General features: G+C 38.4%; 1 pseudogene; it reads left to right on the top strand.

The window, feature by feature from the left end:
• LOC107582880 (rap guanine nucleotide exchange factor-like 1) overlaps positions 1-25,851 on the top strand; it is a 41,146-nt pseudogene that overhangs the window by 3,480 nt on the left and 11,815 nt on the right.

Raw genomic sequence — 25,851 nt, 5'->3', positions numbered from 1 at the left:
GCCTTTAGTTGGATTTTTGCATCAAAACTGACTTTCCTTAATTTGTAAACGTGGCATTAATGATTAAGAATCAAAAGTTCACTCAACATGCTTAATTTCTTTTCAAAACACATTCTATGCGAGCCCTTGATAACCGATAAACTGATGTCTCGACCTAAACTGTCATTCATTTTGTGCGCTTGACAGCTCATGTCTCTCTTCCTCCTTTGGAGGCGATTTTAAGCAATTTATCTCAAACCTCTGCTCTATATCTAGAACAGATCAGAGAGATTTCAATTTCATGTCACATACTGAGACATTTGGCCTCATTCTCAACCTGTTTTATTTTTTTTATGTGAAGGGGGATGCCTTGCCTCTAGATAAGACTGACATTTTCTCTGCAATTTGTTATTATCGAGGGCCCGGGAAATTTTGAAAAAGTGCCACTAATCCTGGATTAGCCAACAATGGGCTTGCAATTTGTCTCATCTAGTGTTGCTGTCCGTGTAGTGACTGTGGATTACAGACTGAGGGAAGTCCACTGATCCAGGGTCAAGAGGTAACACACTGAAATAAGACACTGCTTGCATATCAGTTCTGATGCACAGTCAATTCATCAGCGTTAAGACAAACAGCCCAGCTGACAACAGACAGATGCACTTTGTAGACGCATCTACATTTTGGATCACATCACTGCAAGTGAAAATGTGAATTTAATTTCTTTGAAATATTAAAAACTAAGTATATGTACTTCTACTTAAAAATAATGGTTCCAAAGGCCATCAAAGAACCATTTTTGATTCCCCAAAGAACGTTTCAGTGATTAAATGTTCTTTAGTAAAAATCTAAAGAACATTTTTCCACTATAAAGAGCATTTTGTGCAATAGAAAGTTTCCATAGATGTCAAATGTTCATCAATGCCAATTAAGAACCTTTATTTTTTTTAGAGTATACTTATATATACTTTTATTACCTGTATATCTTGGGTATTGTATGTGGAATCCAGGATTCTCAGTAACCTTATTTAGTGCTCTTCCAAGACAGCACACCTACAAAACAGCTTTATCTCTGGAATGTGCACGGACACCTCATGAATGTGTGTAATGACTGCTAGTGTGTAATGGAGCAATTTGGTAGGGCTCACTGAAACGAGATTAGCAAGTTGATCATTACATAACTTTGTTTACCTTTAGCCCTTCCAGTTGTGAGCCAGAGGCAATAGTAGTTCTGTTGGCTGGCGTGTCAGAACAAAGTTCCAGTGGGCAGGGCAAGAGCAGTGTAATGGCTATGTGATTCGTTAGTGGTGGTAGTTGCCAATTTTGGGAAATTTTCCTCCACTTTTACCTGCCGTGGGGAGAGGCTTGTACCTTCATGCGTTAATGTTTTTACTGAAGTGTTCATTAAAAGGTTTGGAATGTTTTGTTAGCCTCTACACTATTTGGCTGCAAAAAGCATTTGATTTTACATTGATGGCCATTTAAAATTAGTTTTGTGTGTGTATATTGTATGTGTGTGTATATATATATATATATATATATATATATATATATATATATATATATATATATATATATGGTGATATGGTGCTGCAGGTTTGATGTGTTTGTGGAGGGGGTGGTAGTATACAGTAGGGCATTTTCAAGTGCTTGTTATATTGTGTGATATATGTGACTCGTTTGCACTGTTCCTGCATAGGCAACTTTGGTAACTTTTGCTAAAACTCAACGCTCACTGAGCAAATAGAGCTCACAGTTGATTCCAATACAGTTTGGTATTATCTAGCAATGCTATTCTCTAATAATCATTCCATATATGCATTTGGTAGATGCTTTTATATAAAAAGACTTTTGTTGCATTCAGTGTACACATCAGTTAATGCAAACCCATGACCTTGTTGTTGCTACCACAAAAATGTTTTTAGAACGTTTTGCTAACGTTCCTATTAAGTCGTGAAAACGTTATTTCTGAAAGTTCTGTGGACGTTCAAAATGTCCAGCTTTTTAAATGTTTAAAAAAAAAAAGTTTTTTGGTTATGCGAACATTAAGGGAATATTCTATGGTATTATTTTACAGATATTACAGAAACATTACATTTCGACGTTCTATGAACATTCTGAAATATTAGATGAACATCCAACTAAAACTTTTCAACAACAACAACAAAAACATTCCATGAATGATGATTCCAAGCATGAATTTGTGCTTTTTGAGAACATTATTAATGTCCAGATAGCTTTGAACAAACATTCTGATAACATTTCTGGAAGAATGTTTGCTCATCAATTTGAAAGAAAGTTCTGAAAATGTTCCCAAATGTTGGAGAAAATATTTCATTTGAATTTGTATTGAAATTTTTAATCAATATTTGGCTGTGTTGCATGAAATATATCCACCATCTTGGATTTATTTTTTCTCTGAGCTCGGCACAGTGCATTCTGGGATTGCCTTCAGGATACATGTAGTGCTGCCTCAGAATTTGGTGGAGAAACATATTTTTCCAAATTAATGTTTTTGGATGCTATTTTCTCCATGTTATGATATGGATATTTGTGTGAGCATGTTGGGTCCTCCTAGTCCTCTTCGCACAAATGCTCCTGTGTCAAGGAGCCTCTCTCAGTCTCAGCACCTGTTCACATGGCAACTGGCGCCCTCGGAGGAGGTGGAGGTGTAGGAAGACCAGATAAATGGAAGGAGGGAACAGAGGGATAAGTGGAAAGCAAGTGTTAGAATTATGCAATAACTTTTAGGGCATATTATGAGGTTTTTGAATTGGAAATATGTTGAGCGCAGGCTAGATTGTTCTTCGATGCCCCAAGTAAAGTATGTTAACCAACTCTTAAACATATTTTAAGTTTTTGCTATATATTTGTGTATATGTATGTATATATACACTACTGTTTAAAGAATTTAAATATAGCTGTTTTCTATTGTAATATATTTTAAAATCTATTTTATTCCAGTGTTGGCAAAGCTGAATTTTCAGCATCATTCCTCCCGTCTTCAGTGTCACATGATCCTTCAGAATTTATTCCAATATGCTGATTTGCTTCTCAAGAAACATTTATTATTATTATTAATGTTGAAAACAGCTGTGCTGCTTAACATTTTCGTGGAAACTCTGATACATTTTTTCAGGATGAATAGAATAAGTTTTGATGAATACAAAGTAAAAAAACAACAACAACAGTATTTATTGAGTCTTTACTGTCACTCTTGATTCATTTAATATATCCATGCATATGTGTGTGTGCGTGTGTGTGGTAATATTCAATCCGAAACTAAGGAAAGTGCACAAGCAGTCCACTGTTGCTATGGTTACCTCATCAGATGAACACTATTTCGGGCTGCGAGGGTCTATTTACCGCAAGATGAAAATTCGGGCTACATAGACACAATTTTTGAAAGCGATTATAAGGCAGCACTTCTGAAGCGCTCCCTCTCTCTCTCTCTCTCTCTTGCTCTCTCTCTTCGCTCTTTTCATTCTGCATTACAAAAACAGCATTGCAGTCACTGCGAGTCAGAGGCTGAATCAAACCAAAGCAAATGCGCCACGTGACGCCCCTTTGAAGTGACAGCAGAGGTTGCTCTTTTTCACCACGCAGTTTGCACAGTCAAACACACACGTGCACACGCACACACAGATGGCCTCGAGCTCCCGGATCAGTGGCTTGACCGACAGCCCTAATAACAGCCTGAAAACAGCCTCCTGCTTGCTAGAGAGAAGGATGTGATTAGCACACAGTGATCAATCCCACCAAGAAGCAGTCGCACATGGAAAGCCTCCTTCCAAACAGCTTACCAAAGAAGAAACAGACCCTTCGAGCAGCTTCTCATGCTTTTAGATCACAGGCATAAACAGTAATGCAGAAAGCCATGAGCGTAGGGATGAGTAATATCAAACACTGCATACTACAATGGCGATGAAGTTCATTCTTTTAGTTCTTTATAGTGGAGGAGGGCGATGATTATTTACAAGACCATTTAGAAACAGAGCCATAGAGGAGCTTTTAGCTTTGATGATCATCTTAATCAAGCATGTGTTAGATGTTATTTTGAAGTATTGGGGTCATTCTCGCTGTGAGATTTTGTGCATGGGGGTCGAGATAAAGCAGATACGAAGAACAAGCGCATACAGCCTCAGAGAATGAACAGAGACCTTCAAAGCACACACGAATGCACACACACAGTGCGTCATGCCAAAAGGCACCAACGTGAGCGAGGGAGAGATGAAGAAAAGACGGCATGAGGAAGAGAAAGGATAGCATGCGTGGGTAGTGGGGGGTTCAGATGTGATAAGGCCTCCATGGTAACGGAATGTCTGTCATGGTTTATGTAACGCCACCGTGGTCCTCTCCATTACGCTCTCCTGAAATCCCAATCTGAGATCTCCAGCTGATTACAATCTACATTGACCAACATCCGATCTGATCCCTTTTTACTGACAGCCGTTTATTGAGCGTGAACCCCCATGACCCCGAACCTGAAGGTGTCCCATGTCTAAAAAAACATTATATATATTGACTCAGAGGAAAATGAAATTGCTCAAATTATGCTCTTTTGGATTTTAGGAGACCTGAAGGAGTTCTTAATTATGTTTTATTTAAGTATCAATTGTTAAAAAGCTGTAATGCAGGGGTTGGCTAATTATAATTCATCTTAAAGGGTTCATATAACGTTGCTAAAAATAACATTATTTTGTGTATTTGGTGTAATGAAATGTGTTAATGCGGTTTAAGGTAAAAAAACCTCATTATTTTCCACATACTGTACATTATTGTTTCTCCTCTATGCCCCGCCTTTCTGAAACGTGTCGATTTTTACAAAGCTCATCGGTCTGAAAAGCGAGGTGTGCTGTGATTGGCCAGCTATCCAGTGTGTTGTGATTGGCCGAATTCCTCAAGCGTGTGACGGAAATGTTACGCCCCTACCATACTGTGATGCCGTGTCCCTGAGCGACGAGACGAAACCAATAAAACCCATTATAAACGAGGCATTTGTAGCATCCAGTGGGGACATAAATACTGATTATAATGACTTTATACTGTCTTTTTAAGTGTTGCATTGCATCACGCCGTGTAAACATAAAACCATGTCTGCATTCGTGATCGGAGAAATGACAAACAACAAGCGCTACTCTACACTGCTCAAAACTCGCGTTTGAATCATCAGTGGCAAATCCTTTAAATATGAAAACATACTTACAGGCTGTGAGTCAGCATTATTTGTCAGCATCATAGACTGTATAGGGTCAGCATGCGTGCCGCAGGGGAAACAGTGGAACTGAATTCACCGGAACACTGGCATTGTAGGCTACTCTCCCAGGAAACAATCCTCGTCCTCCGTAAAATGCGTTGCACACATCTGAATATTTGGGTTGAAGTGTTCTGGAACAGTGTTGTAAATACAACTTAACCACTGATTTCTAGTCGTGTCCTGTTTTGGAAGACCAAACAATGTATTTTCGCTTTCGCAATGAAACACACAGCGTCTTCACAACATTGCGGTGACGGTGGTAGCAACAATAAAGCTACACCTTCTTTCTTTGCGTGAACATTTGTGCGGCGTTATGCAAATCTTCCCACATCGGGACGTAGACATGTGGGGGCGTGTTTAAACGAGGTGTTTTAGGAGGGCGTGGACAAGTCTTAAATTTGATAAAGAATATCTCTTTGGTTTTGAGACTTTAGTCTTTGCAACTTCAGGGATCTTATTTATTCACGAACAGCTTGTAACACTCCAAAGAGAAAGGAAAACTTGAAATCGCATCATATGACCCCTTTAAATGATTCTTTTTAGAATGTTTACAAAGTATGTAAATGCATTAATCTAATTAAGTTCAAGTGAGCTTTATTGTCAATCCGCTGTATGTGGAGACATATATTTAAACATATATAAACATAGACATAAACATATAATCATATGAAACTTATAAAATGTAAAAATAAGTAAAATATAAAAACATGTTGACATATATAACATGCATTATCTGACTATATACTCTGGATGTACACATGAAACAACACGTAATCTAGTGGAGAAAGTAGTGTAGTGCAGAAAGACCACAATTCAGGTCAAACAGTGTAAATGGAGACTGGCGTTAAAGGCATGAGGACATACGCCATTCTAGTGAAATATATAATATACTATCTAAAAATAAAAAGTATAAATATAATCATTTCTATTTTAATTTATTTTTAGATTTGCCCTAAAAAATGTGGCAGACCACTGTAATGTAAGATTTCATACAGAAATCTCTGACTTCTGACCACAAACTTTGCTATCTTGGCAATTCTGAGCACAGTTTGAGAAATGGCAATCAAAGTCAAAGGGGTTAATTGAAAATGTTGTTTGAACAATGTCTTTTGTGTGCAGAAGACATAATGAACAGCATGAAATTATGACAGATTTTTTATTATCTTTGGATGAACTGTCCAAAAGTCTCCATTTACTCTCCATGTAATCTCATTAGTGTTTAGGAGAAACAATTGAGATCTCAGTTGTGATTTTGAGCCTATATGGACAAAGGAGAATAAGAGCTCTGCCTTAGTGTTGAGAAATGAGTTTGACCCTAGTTTAGTCTCATCAAGGTCATTTTTGCTGAAACTGAAATTCTTCCAGACGGCCTTCAGCTGCACACACCCTGTTTCCTCCCATCGTCTGAAGGCAGCAGGATTATGGTGTTTTCAGTTGGCAAGGGCTTCTCTTGACCTCAAGAATAAAAGAAAGGGAGTGATTTTCACTTGTCTGAACGATGAATGTTCTATACGTGTGATGGGTGTCTGTCTGAACTCCCTCTTGCATTTAATTCTCACAGTGCGAGAGCATGTGCTGGTGTAGAGAATACATGTGCAGTTTCTATATTTGACTGTGATTGTGTGTGTGCATGTGCTTGTGTGGGAATATGGATGTGTGTTTGGTTTGTGCATGTGGGTATCAGGGTGGGTGTTGGATTTTGCTCTATTCCCACTCTTGTCATTTAAAGAGATGTGCTTTGTGCCAATCTGGCCTGGAGATTTAAACTCTATCATAATGTAAACTAGTGAGTCAAAAGAGGAAAATGCATGAAAGAAAGCTGGAGAATGTGGGGGCCATCAGAGAAAGAAGGGATTAAATTAAGAAATAAGCATGTGAGGCGGAAAGGTGTCATATTTGTGTCTTCTGTGCCTCATCTTCATGCTGATTTATATTTCCAAGCTAAACATCAGCACTGACTATTTTACCACTAAAGGTAGATATCAAACTTTTACACGGTAAAGCCACATAGACAGTTTCTTATGAAAGCATGTTTCCACCTAAAACAGGTCACAGAAACAGAAAGCCAAATTTAAAATAAGAAATAAACACATTTTGAGATAAAAAGCTGCAGTTATGGGATATAAAGTCACAGTTAAAGTAGCAGTTGTAAGATATAAATTTGCAATTTAGATATAGTCACAACTGAAACTGATCTAAAGTTGCAATTATAAGAAATAAAGTCACAATTGTAAGATATAAAGTCACTATTATAAGAAATAAAATTGCAGTTGTAAGATATAAAGTTGCAATTTAGTGATATCAAGTCACAAAAGAAATTACGTTGCGACATATAGTCACAACTGAGATCTATAACCGCAACTGTAAGAAAAAATAAAGTCACAGCTGTAAGACCTAAAGTCAAAATTGAGAGATTGTTGTAAAATAAAAAGTTGCATTTATGAGAAATAAAGTTGAAGTTGTGAGATATAAATTTGCATTTACTAGAAATAAATTCACAGGCTTTCATAGTTCCTGCCTTTGCACGGTGCAAAAGCACAAATGCGTTTTCCAGTTTTATTGCTTTGATCTACCTTGATGTGGTAACATTTTATTAGCATAAACCTCATCTCAAATTTGGCTCATATCTGTTGCGTCGAAGCCAAAAGTGTTGGGTAAGGACAGCTGGATGCATTAAATGTGCGTCCTGCAGTGATTCTTCACGGGATTCAGGAATTTACTTGGCTCTTTAGAGCAGATTTGATGCTCTCTGCTAAGCATTATATGCCTGAGGGAGGCAAACAGACCACGCACTGACATAACACATGGCTCAATTACGGCTGCAGCACAAGTTATTTTAAAGAATTATATACTCCCACTCCAATTTAATCTCAACAGCCATGACAAATGCTAATGAAGAGAGATGGACATTGCCCTAAAAGAATGTTTACATTTGACCGGAGGGGGTCCAAAAGTGTTCCAGTCAGCTCTCACACACACACACACACACACACCCGCTACAGTGACTAAAAGTAAAGTTGCTTGAATATATTTTACACCCTCAGCTCTGACACAACACCTCATCAACTTTAATAGAACTTGTCCGGTGCGTATTTTCCGTTTGGTTACTAACATGTGCCTTTAAGGGTTTACGGATATCAGAGATGGTAATTAATCCTGTTGACTTCTCCTCCAGTCGTTCCGTTCCTGTTTTTCACACTAACTTGACTGACTCGCAGCCCGGCTTGTCACTGTTTCTGGCTTTGTATGCCATTTGCTTTTTTTGTGGGTTTTACCTAGATTATTTTTGCCTCTGTCTCTCTGTGTACTTCTGTCTGTATTTTGTCTGTTTGTCTCGCTCTTGGTCTCTCATCTTTTTTTATTTCTCCTTACTCACTGTGCAGCCTCTAAAGTCAGTGTTGCCGTGGCAACCGCAAAAGATCTGCAGCTGCAAAGATGTGAAGTGACTCCAATGTGCATATATTTTATTCAACAAGTATGAAGTTGGGACCCTTTAAAGTCTGCTAAAGTCTGCCATACATGGTGAATACAAATTGGTGCAATATGTACTATAATAATATAATAATATAATATAGACATAGATAAATATATTATACTAATGTAATAAAAATGTTAATTTATATAAATACAGTATACGCACACACACACACATTTTATTATTTTATTTGGATCCAAAAGGCAAGCAACAAAAACGGAATCCAAATACCTTGGGAAGTCAGTTTGCAAGATGTCAGGTACACATGGCTAACATACATTCACAAGTCCTTATATTTATAACATTCAACACTCAAGGATAGACAAAACATCTTCGTTTCCATATTTGCACACTCCCTATAGTGGCTGAAACTGAACAAAATTGTGCACGTTTTTTTTGCTTTCTTTTTTTGCAGTCCACTCAACTGCAGTCCTTTAATTCTTGTGCACATTACCTAAACTTCCAAATACTAGGGTAATTAACTTACAATGATAGTTAAGTTGATGGATGGCTTCAACCAATGGCTGATATTTCAGCAATTTGGAAAGATAGCAGGTATCTAAATCCAGATCAAAACAACAGCCAACCTCAATGACAAATACAGAGTTCAAAGCCTTGTTTACGATTACAATGTCCGGAGTGTTTGGAATGTTTTTTAGACATACATAAATATATTATACTAATGTAATAAAAATGTTAATTTATATAAATACAGTATACGCACATACACACACATTTTATTCTTTTATTTGGATCCAAAAGGCAAGCAACAAAAACGGAATCCAAATACCTTGGGAAGTCAGTTTGCAAGATGTCAGGTACACATGGCTAACATACATTCACAAGTCCTTATATTTATAACATTCAACACTCAAGGATAGACAAAACATCTTCGTTTCCATATTTGCACACTCCCTATAGTGGCTGAAACTGAACAAAATTGTGCGCGTTTTTTTGCTTTCTTTTTTTGCAGTCCACTCAACTGCAGTCCTTTAATTCTTGTGCACATTACCTAAACTTCCAAATACTAGGGTAATTAACTTACAATGATAGTTAAGTTGATGGATGGCTTCAACCAATGGCTGATATTTCAGCAATTTGGAAAGATAGCAGGTATCTAAATCCAGATCAAAACAACAGCCAACCTCAATGACAAATACAGAGTTCAAAGCCTTGTTTACGATTACAATGTCCGGAGTGTTTGGAATGTTTTTAAAATAGTCACTGTCAAATGTGTTGTCATAAAACCAATTAAATTCAACATTAGTATGCTGGTAAAACTTACTGTCTTTATGCATTGTTTTCAAGTCCTTTACAATCAAATCAACCAGGCGATCATGTCTGGACACATACAGTCCTTTGTAACAACAACATCCATTTAAGATGTGGGCAGCCGATTGGAGAAGTGCTAATTTTCCCTGTAGTTTAAAGCCCATCCAGTGCTGGGCATTTAGTTTTTTTTTGAGGTGAAGAAGTGAGGCTCTTACATTATTGGTTGATAGTTGACGAGGTGTACTTTCGGTGTTGAGAACCGCTGAGAGCAGAGATATTATTATGTTCTCATTAAGAGCCGCTACCGCTCCGTCAGGTCCCTGCCAAGAGAGCTGCAGTCCTATACGCTGGCAAAGATAATTTAAATCCAGCCAATCAGAGCGTACTCCAAATCCAGCTGTTTTGATGTTCAATTTTCCATTCGGTTTTAATTGAAATCCAAGAAACTGGGGCTCGTTGCACGAAGCAGCCGGTATTTTGCGCCGCTGTAGATGTAGAAAAAGTGACTCATGTGCCATCTCTATGTGGGCAGCCGATTGGAGAAGTGCTAATTTTCCCTGTAGTTTAAAGCCCATCCAGTGCTGGGCATTTTGTTTTTTTTTGAGGTGAAGAAGTGAGGCTCTTACATTATTGGTTGATAGTTGATGAGGTGTACTTTTGGTGTTGAGAACCGCTGAGAGCAGAGATATTATTATGTTCTCATTAAGAGCCACTACCGCTCCGTCAGGTCCCTGCCAAGAGAGCTGCAGTCCTATACGCTGGCAAAGATAATTTAAATCCAGCCAATCAGAGCGTACTCCAAATCCAGCTGTTTTGATGTTCAATTTTCCATTCGGTTTTAATTGAAATCCAAGAAACTGGGGCTCGTTGCACGAAGCAGCCGGTATTTTGCGCCGCTGTAGATGTAGAAAAAGTGACTCATGTGCCATCTCTCTGACAGATGTATCGGCGTTATTCAGCATATTAAGAAGATGACCTATTCTGGAGGCAGTATAAATAGGCCTACATTCAATGTTTAGGACACCGAGACCTCCGTCTCGGCGCGACTGGAAAATAATATCTCGGGTTGTATTGAGGCAGAGCCATTTTCTCACTAGTTTTACCATTTCGTCGTTCAGTGTTGAAAGTGTGCATTGTGGAATATGAACATTCATAAATAGATGTTGAATTTTAGCTGTTGCAATCAGCTCCGTCAGGTCCCTGCCAAGAGAGCTGCAGTCCTGTACGCTGGCAAAGATCATTTAAATCCAGCCAATCAGAGCGTACTCCAAATCTGGCTGTTTTGATATCCAACTTTCCATTCGGTTTTATTTTAAATCCAAGAAACTGGGGCTCGTTGCATGAAGCAGCCGGTATTTTGCGCCGCTGTAGATGTAGAAAAAGGGACTCATGTGCCATCTCTCTGACAGATGTATCGGCGTTATTCAGCATATTAAGAAGATTACCTATTCTGGAGGCAGTATAAATAGGCCTACATTCAATGTTTAGGACACCTAGACCTCCGTCTCGGCGCGACTGGAAAATAATATCTCGGGTTGTATTGAGGCAGAGCCATTTTCTCACAGGCCTACATTCAATGTTTAGGACACCGAGACCTCCGTCTCGGCGCGACTGGAAAATAATATCTCGGGTTGTATTGAGGCAGAGCCATTTTCTCACTAGTTTTACCATTTCGTCGTTCAGTGTTGAAAGTGTGCATTGTGGAATATGAACATTCATAAATAGATGTTGAATTTTAGCTGTTGCAATCAATCTGATAGCCTCGATCTTCATCATTATGGGGAGAGGGGAAGAGTCAATCAGTGCAAGTCTTCAGGTAAATTCATGACACAGCTCTGTAACCTGTTCCTCCCAGTCACCGCTAACGTTGAATTTATGCCCCAGATAAGGATAGGTTTCATGACGTTCATATAGACGGATAGGTTTATGTGCTAATGCAAAGACCGGGGGTTTGTCAGACTTTGATCTATACCATCTATTTCCTCCACTCCGTCTTTCATAAAACGCAGCACACTTTGTATGTTTCATATCCAAACCAGACCACCTTATGAAGTCATCTGTACGAAGAAGCATATTATGAATTACACTCTCATCTCGTGACGATATTTCCACATCATCCGCATAAGCTTACACTGGATTTGGAGATCGCACACATGCTGGTGAGCACTGACACATCCATTTCAGCCAGGAGTTAATCACTAGTATAAAGTTAATAGCGCTCCTGGGGCAGCCAGTCTTAATACCGATCTTTAGAGGTATAGGATCAGTTAAGGCACTTCCACATATGACTTGAACGTAGGAGTTATTGTAGACGTCCTCGATCACGACCACATACGGCCGTGGCAGTCTTATTTCATCCAATGCATAAAGCATAACATCATGGGACAATGAGCCAAAAGCATCACGAAAATCCAGAAAGACATTGAAGAATTTTGCAGATGAATGTTTAAAATCATCAATTCCTGTTTTCAAACAAAAGACGTGCTCATTCATTCCCTGTCTATTGATATATGCTTTCTGTTTTGATGAGAGTATTCCTGTCTCCACCAACCAGGGGAGGATTCTTGAGAGCAAACATTTCATGAATACCTTATATACTGTCGGTAGTAAGGATATATCTCTCCAAGTTGAGGGATATGGTCTTTCTTGGGGATTCGATGGATCAATGCACCTTTCCATGCTTCTGGTAGTTTACCGTTCTCAAGACAGATGTTAAATATATTAGTCAGAACTGGGCACAACGTGCTTTTACCAGATTTCAGTGTTTCGTACGTATGTCACACCATCAGATCCGCTTGCTTTATTATTAGGTAAATTACTAATCACTTTCTCTACCTCACTAACAGTAAATAGCGAGGCGTTCAATTGACTATATTGCACCAGATTTAATGACCCTGTCCATGGTGGCACACGTAATGTACTTTCTGATCTTTCGGGCACACATTTGGAAGTATAATAATTTTGCACAAACTGCTTGCTATTTGTACAGGCTGGTGCACTTGGGTATTTACTGTTGTTAAGAATAACTTGGATTGCTTTAACTTTTCTATTTTGCCATAAATATGCTAAGTTTGTCTTTGCCCACCTGCTTTTGTTCCTGAGTTGCACTACGTGACGCCCCAAGTGCCGGCTGAACGACGTCCCGCAAGAAGCGCAGCGCCGCCTCAATCCCGCTTCCAAGGGAATCCCGGGTTTGAACCTTAGGGAGGCCTCTGTTAATTAATGGCATTTTTTTCAATACACGGTTTGTAAACTTTAAAAATGGAAGTCTAAATGGTCTACCATTTCGCCAAGTGGTTGAAAAAGTTCCATTCTTGAAAATAAACTCCATTTAAGATGCAGATGAGTTTAATCCATTCTGTCTGCGTTTTTCCAGAGAAAACGAAGTTATGCCTATCCTCAAAGTGTTTTGAATCCAAGGTCTTTCTCCAACCTTTTTCTTGATTTTGAAATGAAATCAAACACACACAAACACACACACACACACACACACACATACACATACATGTTTACGTAGCTATCGAAATGGGGACATTCCATAGGCGTAATGGTTTTTATTCTGTACAAACCGTATTTTCTATTGCCCTACACCAACCCTTCAGCTAACCCTACCCCTTACAGGAAACTTTCTGCATTTTTACAAAAAAAAACAAAAACCGTTGTTTACTTTATTTTTATACCAGTTTTACAAATGAGGACGTGCCCAAAGGGAGGTTTTTGGTTTTGTCAGGTTTAGCTCACTTTTGGGTACACATTTGTCCCCAAAATATGGTTAAGTAGGTACACACACACACAAACACACACGTATTATATATATATATATATATATATATATATATATTTGTAAAGGCTTTATAAAGGTGTTTATAAATTACTAATAACTCATTTATAAATTCATTATAAATCATTGATAAGCAGTTATAAATGCATGAATAAAAAGGGTGATTTTATTGCAATACCTGCCAAATAGTGAGTCATTTTTAACTTACATGTTATAAATGCTTAATAAATATATTTATTCATACCTATTTCACTCAAAACCAGATTCCTGATTGATTTCATTATGCAGCAAAAATAGACTATTATAGTGAGATTGAAGGGTGTTGTATTTATGGTTTTCTCAATTATACATGACTTATGACATTTTTCTTACTATGTTGCTTACCAGAAGCTACTCTGTATCTTACCCACTAAACTCTCCAAGAGTTCATGATGCCTATCCATAGCAAAGATTAAAAAGTGATGTATTTTATTTATCTATGAGCCTTAATGTGGGGTGAGCTGAACACCTGTCATTTTTAACAAGTTAAAAATGGCTCACTATTTGGCAGGTATTGCATTAAAAATCACCCTTTTTATTCATGCATTCAACTGCTTATCAATAATTTATAATGCATTTGTAAATGAGTTATTAGTCATTTATAAACACCTTTATAAACCCTTTGCAAAGGGAACCTTAATGTAAATTGTTACTGAGAAAACAATGCAATAAATATGAACTTGTTGTTTTGAAGTTAGTATACATTTTTCACATGCTAATGATGGGTTAATATATATTACAGATTCTGTGTATAGTGTGAGGTCTTTGTGAGTGACACAGAGGACATTGTGATCTTGCCATTGGAGTGACATTCTCCTTGCGTGGAAAGAACTGGTCGATGCTCGCTCATTTACAATGTCTCACGCACACACACAGAGGCTCTAATTAAGATGTCTGGCCAGTTGTAGATCGCTAGCCCTCCATGTGCTGAGTCAGAACGCAATTATCTGGCTGTGTAGTGCAGTGGCCTCGTGATCTGTGCTCCAGTTCACCCCACCCACAGAGCTCAGATCTGGGTAAAGCTGTCATGCATGGGAGGCCTCTTGTGAAGCTGTATGTGTTATTTTCTTAAAGGGACAGTTCATCCATTTTAATCACCCTCATGTCATTACAAAACTTATTTCTGACCTCTGTGGAACACAAAAGAAAATGTTTTGAAAGCATCTCAGCGTTTTGTTTTCTTTTTAATCCATATAGGATTAAAGTCTTCAAAATATGTTCTTTTGTGTTCTGCAGAATTAAAAAAAGGGCAACATGAGGGTGAGTAGGCTAAATTATATTAATTTTGGGTGAACTTTAATCCTATATATGAACGCATACTTTATAAAACGATCATGTTGTCATTTTCATTTGAAAATGTAACTTTCAATATAATACATATTCCAGTGCATGTGGCAAAGAGGTTTGCATACTTGAGATAATGAAAGAGGTTTGTACTAGAAATGTTTGTGTGTGTACAGTAAACAGCTGTGTGTGTGTGAGAGAGATCATGAAGACTTGAATTTACTTGCTTATTCAGTACTCAAACGTTATACCTATCTATGCAATACAGTGGAATACTGCAATAAGTTTAGTATACGACCCCTATTAAACATTTTTTATTTTATATATATATATACAGTACATACATATATATATATATATATATATATATATATATTATTCTATAATACAATAATACATTAATATTTAAGAAGTATGTATATATAATTATTTTAATTATTGTAATAATATAAATACTTTAAATTCATACTGTGCATGATATCAAGTGATACAATTAATTATATTATTAGAAATATTTATATAAATATTAGATTGCATTTTATAGTATTTTAGATATAATACAATAATAGGTAGGTGTGCATGTGACCTTATTTTACCCACGCTTCCATTATGCCTCACCCATAACTCTCAAAAGAGGTGTGACTTCACAAAAAAACATGCACAGATATGTGAAGTGTGCAGGTTTGGACATGTTAAATTTCTAAAATGCACATTAGAACGCCTTGTGTCACAGAATCCCGTAATGACAGGGGGACGTTTGCATCATTTCTCGATAGTCACAATCAGGAACTAAAACAAACACGTCTGCACCAATCAGTGATCGTTGTTGCCTGCAAATCAGTATGCAAAGCAGGGCATGATTGTGGGAATCTTTGCTGTTCAGACGAATGAATCAACTGAGGGAATTCAGCTGACAGTTCATCTTAATTAAATTCATTGTCTGACTGAACCAACGATACAAATTTATTCTGCGTCCAAGCTACTGCTCTGAAATGCAAATGGACTAGTTGAGCTTTTAGTATTGGACCCTGTTTTCTCTAGTTCATGCTTTGCTTTATTTGCATGACATGTGAAAGCCTTAGCATTTTGAACTGACGTGTTCCTTTTGTGCCACTGACTCGTTTCTCATTCCTCTCAGCGATTATGTTTTTAATAGTTAAGTATCAATGATTTATGTGCTCCACATTGATATAACCCAGATACATAATCAGTATCATGTCCTCTCATCAGTCAAAATACAGTCTCCGAAAACCTCACTGTCAAGATGTGCCCCAGATCAAAAAATATTATGCACATTTCTATCCCTTTTTGCAGATTTCAAAACAGCAGTTTTTCAAAGCATCACTCAATTATTATGCTTTTTGTAATGCCTTTTTCACTGTTTGTTGACGTTTATATGAGCTAGTCTGTTAGTTTTTAATTTCAGCTGCTAGATGTGTGTGTACAGTACATCACTGCAGCCTTTGGGAGTGTCAGTGGTCCAAAGTGTGCCAGAAAGCGTCGTGATTTATTCTACCCACAAACCCACTGTCCTTGAGATGAGTTAGCAGAGGTGAAGGCTGGTGCTGTCAAGTTCAATTTCATTTCTCCGCACACATACTCCAGAGCAAGTGTTCACAACCTGTCGAACAAGAACAGCTAAGTCTGCACAGAAGACATAATTTTCCAGAGTTCCTTGTTGTTCCTGTCCTCCTCGTGTCAGTCTCCGCAGCCCAATACTTTCAGACAAACATGAACATCTTGTTCAGTTGTGTGATGTCACTAATAAGGTTGTGTTCGTCTCTCTGTCTCCTTGCAGAAATACTCCTGGATGACTTCATGCTGACGCACCCAATATTCTTGGCCCCAGACAGGTTCCAGCAGGTCTTGCTTCAACAGTATCCTTTCCCCTCGCCAGAACCATAAGTGCCTAATGTACACCTTTTAACATCTGAAAATCTTCATTGGACGACTGTAACCCTACCTTAATGTGATTTATCCAAGTAGAACATGTACCTGAACATCATATTTTGGAAAAATAGCTCTATATTAACCAGTTTTAGGGCTATGACTGGGATTTAGGGTCTTATCAACATATCATATCATTCTGTTAGCATTAACATTAAGATTAAAGTTTAGGCTGCAGTTTATGATAGGAATGTTGCTTCAGGACCAGAAGCTCTCGCATTTGGTGTGGGCAAGTGGAATAGATTGTAGATATTATTTTGTACATTTAATTTAATATTTAATTTTTGTTAAATATTTTAAGAGTGAAGTTAATTTAATTCCTTTTGAATGTATTATTTATTCTTTGTTTTTAATTATCTATTAAAACAGAAGCCTTATAGTATTGAGGGACATGATGATGAGAAAAAAATGATTGGAGGAAAAAATTTAATTTAAATGCTTTGGCATTAGTTCGCAAAATTTTGCATTTGGGAGGAAAAATTATGTTTTTAAAAAAAACTATATTTTGCTTTAAGTTTCTTAAGAATGTGATACTTTAGCAAGAAAACACAAACGCATTGAAAAAAAATTCTCCTCCCATCTAACATTTTTCCATCATCATGTCCTCTTAGGGGCTCATTACAGTCTGAAGACATTTTACATGATCAAAGTCTAGCATGACCACACTTTATGGTTTGTCAGACCAATGGACACAACTCAGAACTGGTTAAATCATGTATAATTTGCTAATTGTCTTTCTGGTAAAATTTTGTAGAGCTTCACCGAACTTTTTAGTTTTTAGCTAAAACTTCATTATTTTTAGGTCTCGTTTATGTTATTTTGTTTGAAACTGAATGATCACACTGACAGCTATGTTAGTGTCCTACATGTTCTCCAGTCAGTTTGTTTACTTCGCAAAACTTCAGAAAAAGCATTTGGCTCTGAATTATCAAGCCGAACACTTGAATGTCTTCAAAACACTTCCAAAACAAACTGAATTATCTGCCATAAAACAGCCAATACACACAGCCGAAGAGCCTGGCGTCTTTCTACCGCAGGGGGCTAACAGTCGCACATGCCGTTTAAGATTTGGGTCAGAATGATTTACCAATTAGCCGCAATGCTAACCTACCTCTGTCAGACTCTGCAGGCCAACCCCCCCCCCAACCCCCCCCCCCCATCCCTCGGGGTCCATCGGTTTCCTAAATTCAGATAAGATGAGTGCAATGTGGGGAATGTTTGTTTTGTTAGCTTTAAGCGTTGTGTCAGAGTGTGTATAAGTGTGTGTGTGTGCACCCCTCTCTCTTTTATTCAGTGACCTACATTCCTACTGTGAATGCCATAGCCCCCCCTACTCAGACCATAATGCCGTCTGAGGGGCTTGTCTGCGGATTTAAGCACAAAGGTATTCCTGGGGAGGCCCGTCTGCATGCCTCAGCGCTCCTAATGCAGCATGTCCGCTGCGTGGCGGCCCCCCGAGTGTCTGCGGCAATCAGTGACCCTCGCTAATCTTCCCTGACTGCCGTTACCACCTCGCCTTGTGAGCCGCTCCTCTCTTTCTCTTTCCTCTCCTCCTCCCAGGCCATTTATCTTTCCACTTTCCACACCTTTTTTCCTGGTCTTTGACTTGACCTAATCCAGGCCTAATCAGATCTTTTTGTTGTGGCAACATGTCTGCTTCCTGCTTAGAAAAGCCCCGTCTCGTAGACTTCCCACTCGTCAGGGCTCATTTGAGGGGTTTAATAAAAAGATTTCAAAGCAGGATGATTCCATTTCACTCAGGACTGATAGTGCTTTTAGCTCTTCACACATTGACAGTCCCGGTGGAGTCGGCCTGGCCGGACTCCAAACCGCTGTGGCGGACGCGATCCAGGGCTTGTGCGAGGGAACAGAGTTCAAATTTCGCAGCTGCCCAGCAGCTTAGACGGCTGCTGTTTTTTGGCACCCGAGCAGAGGTGACGACTCTGGATATAGATTTACTAGATCGATGATGCCATTTGCAGAAGCTCCTCTTGGGCCTTTTTTGTATGGGAATAGCTGTCAATATTAGACGGGGTTTCGGGGACTCTTTAATTATAGGCAGAGAGGCTCAGGGATACTCCACTTTAAATTTAGTCCGCCTTTCAGGTTTCCTGCTCATATGATTGGTAGGATTGGGGACAAGGAGTCTTTGCAGATTTTTGGGTCATCTTATGTGCCGATAAAGTATATGTCTTTGCTTAAATGCTTATGTGTGACTTTACCAACTTATGTTAGCCTGCGAATACAGAGAAATCCATTCCACGTGTGATTATGTTGTAACTTGTGTGTGTATGTGGGTGTGATGGGTGTGTTCCATCGGCCTCAATACTTTTCAAAGGTTGCAGTTATTCTGGCTGTCTGGCCACAGAAGCAGAGATTTAGTTTTTCCAGTGCGGCATCTGTGTCAGGTGATCGGACAGTGGCTGTCTGAGCATGTGTTTATCTGCATACACTCATAAAAACCCAGCAATTTCTGTGTTTCTGAGCAATTTATCTATCTATCTATCTATCTATCTATCTATCTGTCTGTCTGTTTGTCTGTCTGTCTGTCTGTACATGTATAGACGTGTGTGTACAGTTGTACTGTATTTAGTGAGAGCAGGTGTGTATGAGTTGGCTCGTGAGTGTGTTGTTTCTTAACTCCTGGCTCAGATTCAGCTCAGAGGGTAAGCAGGGTGAGGGCTGGCCCGGCTGGGACGGAGCTGAGCGGAAACTTGCAGTTCTGACTGTGGCCTTCCGCTATCTGGACACATACAGAGACTTACTGCAGGAGGAGGGAGATCGCTCCAACACTTTCCCAAAGGTACCACACTTGTTTATAAAAAAAAAAAAAAAAGCTCAAAACTCATAAATGTTTTTTCAAATTTTCCAATGCATACAAACAACAAAATAAAAAGCTAAAAAAATAAAAAATCTGCAAAATAGAATGAAGAATTATCATTTTTGATTTAAAAAAAGAAGTAATTAATTAATGAGCATTTTTGTCTTGTTTCTCATATTAATTGATTTGGGAAACAACATGAGTCTTGTTCAGAGAATAAATCTTGAATTAAGATTTATTTTCTTACCCCATTGGTAATTGTTTTAAGCATGAACCTCATTCAGTTTTGTTAGAAGTTTATTTAGAAAAATAAACCTAATTGCAGATTTGTATATTTTGTACCATTTGTACAGTCTTTAGAGTGTCATCACTGGTATAAGATTATCAGGGTTACTATGGTAACCCTGCGCTAAGGAAAATATTGCTCTTTTTGTCTGTTTGACATCAGTTTTTCTTAATTAAAGGCAAACACACCTGTGCTCCAGACGTTTTTTTTTTCTTGTTTGTGATATTTTGTTCCGGTACATGACTACACAATATTTATTTTGAAACCTGTTCTTATGTTTTCTTGCAGCTGTTTTTAGACATCAGACCATGAATTAGAACTGTCTGTTTTCACATTGTCGTTTCATTAATATTAAAATGCTTATTGAAATTATAGGAATTTTTAAAAAGGTTAATTTTTCACCATCGTTTGCTTCATCTCCTTTATTTCCTTCCTCCTGGTCTTAATAATAAATGCGTGTCGTTTCAGGAGCTGTATTTGTGCGCCGTTCAGGAGCTCAGCCGCTTTCCTGAACTGGTGGAAGACGTCCTGAAGCTTCAGCGCTGGACTGAGATATTACACAGCCCGTAAGCATCAAATCCCCCTCATCCTTGCAGTGGAATATTAATATAAGCTATAAATATTTTTTATGAGCTTTAATGGCTGCAGAAATCATAGGAACAGAAAATCATATAATACATGAAGCCTCTTAGTTTGGTGAAGTACAACATGAGTTGTAAAGTATTAAATGAGGCGCATGCAGTTGCACATTAAGAGCTTTAGAACCAGATGAAGAATTAATGTGCAGAGATTAAAGGGGTCATATGATGCGATTTAAAGTTTTCCTTTCTCTTTGGAGTGTTACAAGCTGATTGTGCATAAATAAGATCCCTGAAGTTGCAAAGACTAAAGTCTCAAAACCAAAGAGATATTCTTTATCAAAGTTAAGACTCTGCCACGCCCCCCTAAAACGGCTCGTTCTAACATGCCCCCACATATCTACCTCACTATGTGGAAATATTTGCATAATGTGGCCCAAATGTGCACGCAAAGAAAGAAGGCGTGGTTTCAGTAACCGCAGTTAGTGTTGAAGCAGCATGTCGGGGAGACGCTGTGTGTTTCTAGGTGAAAGCAAACTTTAATGTGTTGTGTTCGATTTCGATTGTGTCATTAAAAGCCTCTACAACAGGGCAGCAGTTTAGTCATAAAACCTTAAACAGTTCTTTTTTGTTTATAAAAAAAAGCAAATTTTTTCCTGGCACTGGCATGTTTGGTCTTTCTGCATCTTTAAATTCTTAGGATGCCATGCAAACATAATCAATGCCATTTTCCTGGTTTTGGCATATTGGAGTTTACAATTTCTTGCTGTCCAGTTATAAACAGTTTAAGAGCATGCTATGACTGCGCCTTAAATATCTTGCCCATGCATAGAATATTTTCCATCCCTGATGCCATTACTAAGCAAATTGTAGGTTAATAATAGTCTTTTGGGGACAAATAACTTATTCAATTATTTACACATGAATAACTACCTGACTTGTTTTCCCTTCTATCCGACAGAGCCGAGGAGGACAAGGAAAGTCGCAGGAAGCAAGTCCGCCCGCTCTTCCGACACTTCAGACGTATCGACGCCTGCCTGCAGCCCCGAGAGGCTTTCCGTGGCTCGGACGAGAGTATGTTCAAACCTTTGTTTTAATAGGATGCATAAATATTGCACAGCCTGACCACAGTTTATTACCATTGCTTTTGCTTAGCTGTGCAATAACGCCCATGAGAATACTGTTAGTGAATCATCTTATTCATCCTTTTTTTTGTGAAAGTGCCAGTCTGCTTCCACTTCATTCAGACCAGGATGACAAATCGGGTCACAAAGTAGCATCTGCCAAGTTTTATAGATGCAATGAGCTCATCTGATGAAATGAGACTCTTTGTCAGGGCAGTGGCTCAACCCAAGCTAAGTGATTTCCCAGACCTTAATCAATAGGCAATCTGACAGTACAAAACGCTGCTGACCCTGAAGCCTCCAGTGACCCGGTTTGAGCTTTTGTCAGAGCCGTGACTGGTAAATGGAGAGGAAGTCAATACTGTACATAATTACTACTATTCAAAGTTTTGCTCTTTTATTTAACTTGAGATAAAATGATTCAGTAAAAATGGGTGATGGCGATGTTAAAGGGTTAGTTCACCCAAAAATGAAAATTATCCCATAAATTACTCACCCTCAAGTCATCCTAGGTGTATATGACTTTCTTCTTTCAGACGAATCCAGTCGGAGTTATATAAAAAACACAGTCAGCGGGGTGTTGCATGCATCAGTCCAAAAGCAGTTAAATAAAATGCGCTCATCCATAAAAAAAAAAGTGTCTCACACGGCTCCGGGGGTGGGGGGAACAAAAGTCTCGTCATGAGTCAAACAGAGAGCTGGAGTTCTTTAAAATCTACGATCGTAGTTCAGCTTCAGTGTGGGAGAAGAATGCGGTAGGATGTAAGCAAATATCAAAGACTTGGGGGCACCTAATGTTAAAGTTATTGAAAAACCCATATTGACTTGTCCCGCTCAGTGTCTTTTGGTGATTATGGTCCTCATCCTCATGTCTTTGTCGGTCAGATACCGCTCCCTGAGGAGATCCACTGGTCACCAGGAGACAGCAAACTCCATGACATGAGTGCAGAGGAGGTGGCCAATCAGCTGGTGGTGTTCGACTGGGAACTCTTCAGCTGTGTGCACGAGGTCAGACTGCTTTTGGCTAGTGGATCTCAGTGTTCTTCCAGATTGATATTCAGTCAGGAGATCCGAAAGGTAGGGCGGTGCAAGACCATTCAACGATTTATATACTAATAAAAGTATTTTAAAATCAATTATATAATGTACCAGAAGCCAGTGCAGTGAGACTAAGATGGGGGAAATATGTATTATGTAATGAATTTGACTGTTTAGTCCTTGTTTAGTCTTCTGCAGGGTTTACACACCAGATCACTCATACGTGACCATTCGGAGCCGTCTTTCATGCCGGGTCGGAGAAATCTTGGCTCTGGTGAAAGAGAAACTTCAGTATAGCGAGGACCAGCCCTTCCAACCTGCCAACCTCATACTGGTGGCCGTCACCTCATCTGGGGGTAAGAGAATTAAAGTCCGTACCATGCACACGAACACCATGCAAACTTACTAAGACCTCACTTGCACACTGAAACCCCAAACAGCGTCATGTGTGTAAATTATGAAGTGGCATGACAATTTATAATGATCCAGACCTTGACTCGCTGTTTGGGAACATGACATTTTTTGGATTGACTTGGCTCATCTGCTTTAACATCACAATCTAATCTGTGTTTGTTCAGAGAAGGCTGTGTTCCGTCCCAGCGACGAGGCCGTTTTCACCACTCTGGGCGTCAACACCCACCTGTTCGCCTGCGAGCCCGCAGAGCTCGAGAGCTTGGTGAGAACCGTGGGCGAGACACTCATGTGGAGGGGGGGAGTGGTGTACCCATAGAGACCCTCATAAACAGCAAGCATAAGTGTTCTTTATTTGTTACAGTCATACTGGAATTCTTACTTATGATTGTTAAACACCACAAATTAAAATGTTCACTGAAGATATGTTATCTACAGCAGTGCTGAGAACTTGATTCAGTTGTTTAGAAAGCATTCGATTGCCATCAAAATCTTGTTTTATTCAACCACAAAGTGAAAGTGGCATCTCGTCATGAGTCAAACAGAGAGCTGGAGTTCTTTAAAATCTACGATCGTAGTTCAGCTTCAGTGTGGGAGAAGAATGCGGTAGGATGTAAGCAAATATCAAAGACTTGGGGGCACCTAATGTTAAAGTTATTGAAAAACCCATATTGACTTGTCCCGCTCAGTGTCTTTTGGTGATTATGGTCCTCATCCTCATGTCTTTGTCGGTCAGATACCGCTCCCTGAGGAGATCCACTGGTCACCAGGAGACAGCAAACTCCATGACATGAGTGCAGAGGAGGTGGCCAATCAGCTGGTGGTGTTCGACTGGGAACTCTTCAGCTGTGTGCACGAGGTCAGGACACTACAGCTCTCAAATCATCAGTATTCAGCACAGCTTCACCACAGACAGTCACAGGGCAGCGTAAAGCTGCTGCAATGCATTGTGCACAAAATATCAGAATGTTTAATGTTTCCACATCTTTTTTAATTGGAAGATATCAGGAGATTCATTCTTAAACGACAAATTCCTTGTAGCCTCTGCATTAAACTTTGGTGCATTATAGATTAGTTATTTTTTTTAAATTTATGTGCATGGCAGATGATTTTATCTAAAGCAAATTGCAGGGCATTTGAGGTGCATTTTATGTGAATTTGGGAATAAACCCATGACCTTTTTAGTTGCTAGTGTCATGCTCACAATTAATTAGTCATTTTAAATTAGTAACATTTATTTATTTACTCTTTATTAGTTACTTTTAAACTTCATTTTTTTAAAGTTTCAAGGTTTTAAATGCACAAAAGCTATCCTGAGATTTTTTTTTTTGCAGATTATTTAATGTCTATTTCTATGCAATTTTTTTTTTCAAAATTCCTAAAAAAGTTAGTTACCTAAAACTAAAATTATAAAAAATCACAATGGCACTCATTACATACACAAACAAAAATAAAGAATGTGACAGTGTTGTTGTAGTTGTTATCTGAAACAAAAACTAATAAAATTGAATTTGGAAATTATAAGAAAGCTGAAAGTAAATAAAATATAAATATTAGATGAAAAACTTAACTTAAAAAAACTTGGAAATATTGCCGTGACAACCAACTGAAATAAAATATGATTAGGAAGATTTTACTGATTTTGTTCTTGCCCTTATTTAATATTTTCGATTATAGAAAAATAAAAAAAAATAAATGAAAGTTAAATAAGAAAAAATACAAAAGCTCCCAACAAAAAGACTAGAACTTAAACTAAAATTAAAATAAAACTGAAAATGTAAAATAAAGGCTAATTCTAAATGAAGCAATAAATTTATATTATAATAGTATATAAATATGCATGCATATAATATAATATAACATATAATGCATATTTTTAATTGGTATATCCTTCATAGGGTGGTTTACTACAAATACTCATCAAGACTTGTCTAGTGCTACAATGCATCCTCTGTAGTTTTCCATTGCAAACAAATTTGTGCCTTAGGAAGCTGGCTTTTAGTTCAAGGCTAGCTACACAGCAAAGTTAATGTAAAAACAACAAAACTTTATGCACGTTATGCAATGTTTTCCGTGTGTCTTTGTTCCTGTTCATGTTTGATTTTTTTTTGGGGGGGGGGTTTGTTTGAACAGGTGGAGTTTGTGTGTTACGTGTTTCACGGAGAACAGGCTCGCTGGCGCCCCCTCAACCTGGAGCTGATTCTGCAGCGATGCAGTGAAGTGCAGCACTGGGTCGCCACAGAGATCCTGCAGTGCCAGTCGCTTCCAAAGAGGATACAGCTACTGCGCAAGTTCATAAAGATTGCAGCCTTGTGAGTGTATATGTGTTTGGGTAGGGTGCAAGCTGAAACCGCTTATGAAGGTGACAAAAATGAATTATTCAGGAATCATCACAGTGTGTCAGAACTGTGAACATGATAACATATGACACCCCACGTATATCAACACCTATTCAGTATTCTGGCTTTCGGAGGGGGTGGTTAGCCAATCACAAAAGGGTTCATTTGCATATAGTTTTAATGGTCCAGTAGCAGAAAACACCTGTTTAATTTTAAGGTTCAG

The sequence above is a fragment of the Sinocyclocheilus grahami genome, unplaced genomic scaffold (assembly GCF_001515645.1).
Source record: "Sinocyclocheilus grahami isolate Dianchi unplaced genomic scaffold, SAMN03320097.WGS_v1.1 scaffold48.1, whole genome shotgun sequence".
NCBI classification, from domain to species: domain Eukaryota; kingdom Metazoa; phylum Chordata; class Actinopteri; order Cypriniformes; family Cyprinidae; genus Sinocyclocheilus; species Sinocyclocheilus grahami.
This window is presented reverse-complemented; position numbering and strand designations above follow the sequence as displayed.